At 44.5% G+C, this 10613-nt stretch overlaps 1 long non-coding RNA gene across 1 annotated transcript; it reads right to left on the minus strand.

Moving 5' to 3' along the window:
- Positions 1–1695: 1695 nt before the first annotated feature.
- Positions 1696–8537, minus strand: LOC132024001 (uncharacterized). Its single transcript, XR_009406131.1, has 2 exons — positions 8332–8537; positions 1696–2829 (listed from the first exon to the last, which is right to left on the minus strand). It is a non-coding gene; the product is annotated as an uncharacterized LOC132024001 (long non-coding RNA).
- Positions 8538–10613: the final 2076 nt, after the last annotated feature.

Here is a 10613-nt window from a genome sequence, read left to right on the forward strand (position 1 = left end):
TAAAAATTATAATCCTTGGTAGAGAAAAACATGAACAAAATTGGTTGTGACAAAAGGTGGAGTGGAAAGATTGGTGAATTGTGGAGGACATGCAATGCTTGCTGCTAATGCCCAGATCAGAGCCATGTCCCCGCCGAACTGTGTCCTCGGACAAACAGAGACTGTATCATGACTAACATCAGATGCTCTTTCAAACATTGCTCTAGCATTTCATCCTTGTAGGTCTTGCTACATAAACACCTGTATTTTGTTGTTTCAAAGGTGAAACCGTCTTTGGTCACCGAGTCTTATCTTTACTTTGCTACAGTAGACACTTCGGTCGGAAGGGGACGTGAAAGTTCTGTTGAAGGTGCAGTAGGCGTGTCCCATGTGGATTGCACCACGGAGGTGATGTGTGTGAGTTCATTCCATTGGCAAGGTAGAGCTCCACAACCCTTGCTGCAGCTACAAAACCCTCACGGCATGGAGGAATGCTGTTTTCATAAACCTTTCACAGTCAGTCTGTCCTGAATTAATGGGAGGCTACGTGTAATCCACCCTTCAGGTTGAGCATTGGATGAGGAGTTGCTGATGCAGACCCCACTGAGATGCAACGTGACACCAAGAACTGGTGACTTCCGAGACACATCTATCCCCAAGTAGCTGAGTGAAGGGACTGCAGGCCTGTCATGCCTGACCATGACCGTGCAGGAATAACTCAACACTCACAGCATGATATTAATAGAGAATAAAGTGTTCTGGCGTCCAACCCAATCACTTCTCAGATCAAACTGTCTCTAATACGTGCCCTTCTGCTGAGTTTCCACTGTAATTGTAACTGGCATTTTTACGCACTTTATTCCTTGGCTTCACATCTTTTTTTTTTTTAATATTTAATTTATTTATTTGTCAGAGAGACAGCCCACAGGCAGGGGGAGCAGCAGGCAGAGGGGGAGGCAGGCCCACTGCTGAGCAAGGAGCCTGATGCTGGACTCGACCCAGGACTCTGAGATCACAACCCGAGCCCAAGGCAGAGGCTAAACAGACTGAGCGCCCCCACCCCCGTGCCCCTTGGCTTCACATGATATGTGATGGCTTAAAAGGTGAGGAATGGAGTGGGTCTATCAGCATCACTTACAGCTTTAAGTATTTATCTGTATTTCAGACTTTGTCAAAAGTGCCCAGGAACCCTCAACATCCACAAATAAAATGGAGACATCCGGACCCTCCCACCTTCCTCTTCCCGTGTGCTGCCGCCCTGGCTCCGTTGTAACCCTGTCATTTGTGTTCTTTTAAAAAAACTATCAGTACATTAACCCGTTAATTTTTTTTTTTTTTTTTTTTTGCCATTTTGTGCTTGGCTATAAATTCTAAAATAGAAAATTGATACTGGCGTAAACACTCATGAACATGCAGAAGCTTTCCACTATTGAACCACTTAATGTCATGAGAATCTTGCAGAAAATGTGTAATGAAACATCAGCAAACTGGTGTCGTTCTGGCCGGTCTCTGCGCGTAGGCCAAGTGGATCCTTTCCCGTTTCCCTTTGTCTCTGTCCTCATCTGCCTAGCCTTCCGTCAGCTGCCCCAGACTATAACATTCTACGGTATTTTATTCATCTATCGGCCATACATTTCTTTTAAAAATGTTGGGCATTTTCCTATCATTTTCCAGTTACTTTTCTATATAATTGAGAAAATAAATGTGAATAAGATCATTTTTTAAAAAATACCTTTTTATTGTTTGAAAGGTTTAGTTTGGAATAATCAGTCATCGATGATCCGGCGGGGAGAATGTGTTGTGTGTTTTGTTTGTTTTCATTTTTGTTTTTTTGGATTGATTGTTTCTGATGCATTTTCTGTTTAAGATCTCTGTGTCCTGGGTCTCATGTCTACTCACTTGGGTTTTTGGAGAGGTCTTGAGCATGCATTACACTTTTTTTTCCCCAAATGGAAAAGGCAAATGATCTAGAATCACACATGTCTGAAATTATTTGTGCTGTCTAATCTGTTAGCTGGGCCCAAAACTGTAGTTTCCAAATCCTTTTTTCCTATAATCTCAAAGAAAAGAAGCCCCCCCTCATTTTTAAATGCCTATAGCACAGGGTATTTCCCCCCCTATATTCGTTTCTTTACAGAAACAAACAAAACTGTTCATAAAAGCGTGCCCTGAGAACCAGTGCTCAGGGAGTGAGGGGCTCCTGCCCAGAGGAGGAGCCTCCAAGGACACTCCCAGGGCAGAGCCACTTTCCTTACTTCTCGACCTCTTGGTGAATCCACCCCTGCTTCTCTAACAATGAACGTGCATCGCCGTGTCCAAACTATTTGAGCTACTTTAAGGAAAAATTATTTTACTTTAAGGAAAAATTATTTTTAAAAAATAATTAATAAAATCATTTTTAAACCCTTTTCTCTATAGGCTTTCTATGTTATATGTTATTTACTTTAGTTAAATCAGTGTTTTACAGAAGTAAACCCAGTTATTTGTTTTGTCCTTTCCAGAGGCGAGATGGGAGAGGGATGTGACCAACGACCGTGAGAGTCTCACGCACCTTCCATCACAACATGATTTTAACTGATTTACTAAGTTCAAAGGCTGATAAATTCTGTATTTCTATGGTTTCTGATTTTGTACCAATTATGCACATTTAGATACATTTAGATACAAATAGCTGTGTCCCCTTTTCAGCGAATGAGCCTTGAAAGAATAAATGACAGCCCTCCACACACAGCGGGCTCACTCCGGCGTCCTTGCCCGGACCGTGGGGCCTTCTCTCCAGATCAGCACACGCCGGTAGGAGCCAGATTCAGTGAGCTGAACATTAAGTTGGGTCTTGAGAGGAGGCCTCATCTGAAAGGCAAACGGACAGATAATTCAAATAAATGATTAATTAGTATATTGGGGGTTGATGACAGTGTTTGGGAAGAAGTTGCAGACTGCAAATTGTTACTTTCAAACACAGTTTCCTAAATACTTATTTGCTCTTAGATACACTTTTAAAGAAGTAATTTCTGTATTTAAAATTTACTCCTTTCCTTTAAAAAAAAGTTAATGCAGCTTTTAAGATACTCATTTTTTTATTTTTAGTTTTTTTTTAAATTTTATTTTATTTCTTCAGTGTTTAAAGTTTCATTGTCTATACACCACAGACCAGTGGAACAGAGTAGAGTGCCAGATATGACCCTCAACTCTACAGACAAATAGTCTTTGACAAAGCAGTAAGAGATATCTGCTGGAAAAAAGACATTCTCTTAATTTATTTTTTATTTTTTTAAAAGATTTTATTTATCTATTTGACAGACAGAGATCACAAGTAGACAGAGAGGCAGGCAGAGGGAGAGAGAGGAGGAAGCAGGCTCCCTGCTGAGTAGAGAGCCTGATGCGGGGCTCGATCCCAGGACCCTGAGACCATGACCTGAGCCGAAGGCTTTAATCCACTGAGCCACCCTGACGCCCCAAGACAGTCTCTTTAATAAATGGTGTTGGGAAAACTGGACAGCTATGTGAAACTTACACCATACAGAAAGATAAAGTCGAAATGAATAAAAGACCTCAACATGAGCAGGAATCCATCAGAATCCTAGAGGAGAACATAGGCAGTAACCTCTTCAATATCAGCCACAGCAACTTCTTTCAAGATATGTCTCCAAAGGCAAAGGAAACAAAAGTAAAAGTGAACTTTTGGGATTTTATGAAGATAAAAGCTTCTGCACAGCAAAGGAAACAGTCAACAAAACAAAGAGGCAACCCACGGAATGGGAGAAGATATTCACAAATGATACTACAGACTAAGCCTGATATCCAGGATCTATAAAGGTCTCCTCAAACTCAACACACGCAAAACAGATAATCACATTAAAAAATGGGCAGAAGACGTGAACAGACACTTCTCCAAAGAAGACATAAAAGGGCTAACAGACACAAGAAAAAGTATTCATCATCACTAACCATTACGGAGATTCAAATCAAAACCACATTGAGATACCACCCGACACCTGTTAGAATGGCCACAATTACTCCTCTGTTAAAGAGAAGTTTGAAATTAGAATCCGCTTGATTTTTTTATATGATGCTATATGCAATCACCTTGATCTGTGAGGCTAGTACACATTTTAACTGAATTGTGTACAGTTTCACAGTATCCCCACGTTCTGGGTGCCATTAGGGCCCATGTTGTAGATGAACACACTGAAGCAAAGACTGGTCAGGTGATTCCAGGGTCCCAGCAGCCAAAATGCAAGAGTGACTTCAGACCCTGTCCCTCGACTACTCTAGATCACACCCTCATTCCCCCTTCACAGGAGAGTGCTGTTCAGGGTCTTTCCAAATCACACAGTGAGCTTACTCAATTTCTAATGTTACAGAACCTGAACTGGATGCTGGTGGAAGAACCCAGCGGCCGCCAGAGACCTTGGAGGATGGGAGGTTTACTTCACGCTCGTGGGCCCAGAGAGTGATCTCCCAAGGTCTGAGCCCCGAGCACCGACAAAGGGGGAGTTTATACACTTCTACTTCCATACGTGTGCCACTCTTGTGGCTGCGGCTGGCAGGGCTGGGGACGGGGTGGAACCAGGAATGGCCCTGGGGCCCGGACTGGGATTCCCCTGCTGCGTTGGTTGTCCACCTTAGAACACAGATTTCTCTTATCACTCTCCCTCATCCCCACATTAACATGAATATGAACATGCCCTTTTCATAGAAACATGGCGGCTCTGAGAACCCTCCATAAGAATACAAACACGTAACCTCTTAGTACCTTTACGTGTATCCTGATTTCTTTCTAGTCTCTCCTTTATTTTCTCGTGTGTTATCTACACTAACTCCGTGTTGCTGGAATCTGCGTATCTTTTCCACCTGCTGACGGAATTGCGTCTGACTCCGGAGGGGCCTGGTTCAGGCAGCTGGAACTGCCGGAGCCTTCCGGTGGGCCAGTCACCCATAAAAGCCTTCGCCATCGCACATGAAGACGTGGACTTCCTGTCCATTTACACGATTACTTGCAGAATAAGGTGTGGTTTCTACTGAACGTATTCTTTATGAGGCGGGTCTTTCACTGGTTGTTGAAGAAAATAAAAGACCCCACCCCCACCAGGGCAGGGAGAAAAGTCTCCTCCCTCTCCCCACTCACTGTCAGAGGACACCTCCTCTGTGTCAGCCACACGTCGCCCTCATGAATGTGTGACGGACTCACAGAGCTTTCGCACACCTCACTGTACTCTGATTGTGCATCCGGCTGGCCTGGGTCCCCTTCCGTGAAGTTTTATGGTGTCACTGAGGGTGTCAAAGTGCAGAGGATGTCTTACAAGAATCCTCAGGGCCCTAGAGCGAGCTACGGCTTGGAGCCAGTGCTTCTGGGACCCCGAGTCCCCCTCTCACTTGACTACAGGCGTCCTCACACGGAGAAGGCAAATCCTCTCCACGTTCACTCCAGGTGCGTCCCTTGTGGGCAGACTCAAGTCATTTTGCAAAGGCACCACAAGGCTTCAGAATTATTTAAAATTTAGATTCAAGATAACATATCCAGAAGTTCCCCAGTGCTGAACTTGTTTCCCATATTTTATGTTTGCAGACCTCCGGGGGTCTTCTATCTGTCCTGGGAGTTATGAAGCCCCACCCATGAAGGGGGGTTCTCACCACTGCCGAGAAGAGAGCCAGGGCTGAGTGTGTTTAGCTGTGTCTGGTTTCCCTGGCAACAGACATCTATAGCTTTCTCGAGTGACCTCCATGATTAAGCCGCCCATCATCCAAAGGAAGAGTGGACACATACAACCATTAAATCATTAGTTCTGTTTCAGCCACTAGCAGCTGAGTGTTTGCTTCCCACTCTGCTGTGAGACAGAGGAAGCCAAGTTCCTGCATCAGAGACAGTGACAGCAAGAAGCCATCCTTAGTGGCCACCGTGAGGATGGACTTCATGGGATGTCCCTCTATCTCTCATTTTAAAGATTGGCCAAATAATGCCCTTAGTAGGAAAAAATCTGAGTAATCTGAAAACAATGGCTTTCTTCCTCTTTGTGAAGAAATTAAGCACTTGTGAGCTCAGAATGGCCACAGGAACATCCCGCATTCTTTTAATGGAGGATTTTTGCAGAAAGAACTTTCTGCACCATGAACCAGGCTGAGTCACTGTAACCCCTGAAGTTGGTGCATCGTTCGAATTTTCTAAAAGGGGAATAATGTTGGTTGCCTTAAACCTCTGGACTCTAGTTATTTTCCATCACAAAAGATGAAAGTAGGAATAATTATATTAGAGGCAATTTTCTCAAACATCAACCCTTGAAAGTGGTAGGCGATCCACCATCATAATTAAAAGTATTTATCAAGTGTTTAAATGTGCATTCTACCACTCGCCATGGTCCAGATGGATGTGACTGAAATGGGATTCCCATCTTTGGACGCCACAGAACTTACCTCCCATGGAGATCAGAAGGAGACTTCATCGATACAGAATCTATTGTTCCCACCACATTTGTCACAAGCTTCTCAATCAACCCACAGCTTTGTACTTGACCCTACACTGAGCCAAGCAAGATTCCCAATACTGCAGGGTTAGGAAAAAAAATGTATTGAGATCTCTGCTCTCGAGAAGCATGTAGTAGACCCTTCCAGAAGGATTTTGGGAGGGAAGGCCATGTGGAAAGCATAGCTGGGGGCAGGGCTGAAAGAAATCATGAGAACTTGACATGGTGGCTGGTTCTAAGACTCCCACTCACTGGGCTGTTTTCTCGTCCAGTGGATTCTCACTGTTCACCACTGGCTTTTAAGCACTTTTTGATCTATGCCTTCAAGACTGCTTTTGATTTGATAAGCTTATGAACAGCTCAATTTTAAAATAGGTTGAATTTATCGAGACAGTGCAAGAGGATAATCGAAAGCCATGTCCAAACTCAGGGGGTAAAGATCCCAGGGTTTTGGGACAGTTTAGGAACAAACAAAATAGTGAGCGTACTGTTTAAGGAACTGGGCAGGGTCGAGGAGGCAGGTCATGGTGGAGGGTAGCTAGGATCAGAGCAGCTCTAGTAGCTGAGCGCAGGGAAACTACCCCAGAATTGCAGAAAGCAAAGGGCCCCGTCCACCCCACAGCGTGAAGCATAAGGATAAGACGTAGGGAAGGGAAGTGAGTCGGTGCCACATCTGGGAGGCCGTTCCATGACTGACCTGCTTGTTGCAACTCAAACTGGGAAACAGCAGAAAGAGTGAGGGCGGAAAACGTCACGGTGGGTTTAAGTTCAAATCTGGCGCTCGGGAGGTGCGGGGCTGATGCCTGAGGACATAGGGAGGCGGATGGAGAGGCCCCATTAACCTGCTCACAAAGAAACCTGCCTTCAAAAAATAATGATGAGGGGTGTCGGGGCGTCTGGGTGGCTCAGTGGGTTAAGCCTTTGCCTTCGGCTCAGGTCCTGATCTCAGGGTGAAGAGAAGGATTTTATTTATTTATTTGACAGAGAACACAAGTAGGCAGAGAGGCAGTCAGAGAGACAGAGAGAGAGAGAGAAGCAGGCTCCCCACTGAGCAGAGAGCCCGATGTGGGGCTCGATCCCAGGATCCTGGGATCATGACCTGGGCTGAAGGCAGAGGCTTTAACCCGCTGAGCCACCCAGGCGCCCCCCCCCCTTTTTTTGAAGGTTCTTTTCTTTTTATTTTTGCAGTATCATTCCATACAAAAGCAATAGAAACATAACAGTCTTCACAAGAAGTTTACAATTGAATATTTGAACAAAAAATCTGTACACATCATTCACAGCGATTTTACATGGTGAATTAACGGACGGTAAAAATAGGTTCTTTCTAAACCCCGCCGCTGCCTTAACTCTTGGAGTATGACAGGTAGAAGGCCTACCTACTGCTATTTACAAGTACCTCGGTGCCAGAAAATGCTTCAGGGGGATCTGAACTGTGTTCATATCACACTTGCTCTGTACGTCAGGACACCAAACACTATGAAATTAGGTGATAATCTGGAGCAATGATTCTCTAACGTTTTGGTCTGACGCTTGCCCTTCACTCTTAAAACCAAGGAGGACCTCAGGGTAATTTTGTTTGTGTGACTTAGATCAAAGGTGACGATGGCCCTCTATGCAAATATTGTACCCCAAAGAGAAGAGATTCAGTAAGATAGGTTTTTGCTCAAAAACAAAAGTGCAAGTTTATATTAAGTAAAAGGAAACGTAGATCCAACTGCCAGAAGACCTGAGAGAAAAAGAAATGCATTCCCCGAAAATAAAAATTCTGCCTCTAGCCTCCTTTTTTCCTTATTCCTTAAGTGTTGAGGCATTTTCGCATTTAAGTAGGCATTTGAAGCGCACTTTGGAGAATGGGAAGTGAGGATGTGCACACCAAGGCTGGACTGACCTTCGCACAGACGCCGTGTTGGACAGTTCTCGCCGGAAGCACCGACCCAGGAACACTTCCTGCCGGCCTCTGGGGCCCACTGCTCACTCCTCTCACTGCGTTACTGTGGAAGCTGCCCGCGTGTCAGAGCTTTCCCTCAGGATCCAATTCTCTCCCATTTACCGAGGCAACGCGACTTCCTCCACCCAACTGGCCATGCCGTAAAAATAGACCGTATGTGACTCATTTATCACCAAGGAAGTAAAGTCCGGTTGCCAGGCATGGCTTTGTTGCCATGGGGGCCACACGGAGAGGCTGCTCAGTTATTAAGTTACTTGCAGCCCCAATTAACACGGCGCAGCCAGGCCTGACGTTCCTGGAAACACAACTTTGCTTTGATGAGGATCTCCGGTGTTCACTGCTGTGATTACTTTCTTCCACTTTTCAATTTGAGTTCGGGGGCACCTGGCTGGCTCAGTTGGTGGAAAGTGACTCTTGATCTGGGGGTTGTGAGCTCAAGCCCCGTGTTGGGTGCAGAGATTATCTAAAAAAATAAAATCTTGGGGCACCTGGGTGGCTCATTTGGTTAAGCTCTGAACTCTTGGTTTCAGCTTAGGTCATGATCTCAGGGTCCTGGGATCCAGCCCCTGATCATGCTCAGTGTGGGGTCTGCTAGAGATATCTTTCTGCCGTTCCTTCTTCACACTCCCACATAAACACACGTGCTCTCTCTGTGTCCCAAAATAAAAATAAAAATAAAAATAATAAAATAAAAATCTTAAAAAGCCAACAAACTATAGTTTGACCAAACTGCTAAGCTATTTCCCTATATCATGGTGCCCCCGATCCCTGGGAGTGGTGTGGGAAACAAAGACAGAAGGAAATGCAGATCAAATTAATTGTGCTTATGACCTTCAGCCCACGGACAAATACTTGAGGCCGCCAGAATGTAATGTTCTCTTGGAAACTCCCAACTGTCTTAACATTAATGTCTTGCTAGAGGGAAAAACAACCCTAGCCTGACAATAGCCAGGCCTCCAGCATCCTTTTGATGAAGTTTTAGAATATATAAGTGAGGTCTGGAGCCGACGACCAAGGGAGGATTCTTAAGATATCTCTGGTGCAAAAAAAAAAAAAAAAAAAAAAAAAAAAAAAGATTTTATTAAAGCACGGGGGCAGGACCGGTAGGCAGAAAGGGCCGCCAGCCTGGGGCTGTGAGGAGTGGTCTGTCACACACCTGCAAGTTGGGAGGGACTTAGGGAGGGTGGACGTCTCTAAGGAATTTTGGAAGCAAGGTTCCCAGGACCTTGAGGGGCTAGTTGTTGTTGGGAAAAAGTCATTTATTACCGTCTAATAAAACCTTAGTCATGAGACCTTTCAGATGTATATCAGTGGGCCATAAGCTTGGGGATGACTGCCAGTGTGTATCTGGGGGTTGAGAGATACAGGAAGTTTCCAAAGGCATTTTTGTATGTTAGAGTAGACTTACAGGATCCTTGTTGGGGGTGGGGGGCAGTCAGGCTAGGATTGCCTTTTGCCCTTAGCAAAATATTAAGGTGGAGGCAGTTGAGTCCCTAGAGAAAAGTCACTCTGCCTGTTTCAAGGACTTGACATCAGTGGGCTCTAGGTAGTAAGGAAATTTAATAATTTTTCTTCTGCCTCTGTTTCCTACATCACATGTAATAAATAATAGCTTATTCTCAAGGAACTTCTGTAATCATGCCTCCTTTCCCACAAATCTGAAATGGCGCCTGCAACGCACGCTGGAAAGCGCCATGTTCTACAGGATGCGAGATGTCTCTCTGTGTTGGCGCCATTCTGTTGGTTCACCGTTGGTTCTTAAACCTGCAGAACTAAGAAGGTTGGAGCTTTGAAATCATTTCATGCTGGCAAAGCGGACCTTTCTTCCCAGGAATCTTGTTTCTAAAGCCTGTTGTGGCCATTGTTATTCAGACCATTGTTGTTCAAATGTTGTGTAGAAGGATTTTTTGGATGCATTTCTTAAGGCTCTTCAGTGGAATTGGAATTTGTTCCTAATCTCACTGAGAAGAGTCCATGCGTGTGCGTCAGGTGTGCCCTTGAGGGACCCTGTTCTTCCTGCAGCTTCACAACATGTTTGCTCCTTTTATTCCTGGGTTGGATTAAAGAAAAATCAAACCAATTGAACTTAGTTAATCCTCATTATGAGATGGTTTAAAATGTTTTCTTGCTGTTTCTTTGTTTATAAATATAAATTATGTGCTCTTTTCTATTTTTCTCTAGCTTTAGAAAAAGTAGAAAATCACTAAAATGCCTTAATGATA

The sequence above is a fragment of the Mustela nigripes genome, chromosome 8 (assembly GCF_022355385.1).
Source record: "Mustela nigripes isolate SB6536 chromosome 8, MUSNIG.SB6536, whole genome shotgun sequence".
In the NCBI taxonomy this organism is placed as follows: Eukaryota; Metazoa; Chordata; class Mammalia; order Carnivora; family Mustelidae; genus Mustela; species Mustela nigripes.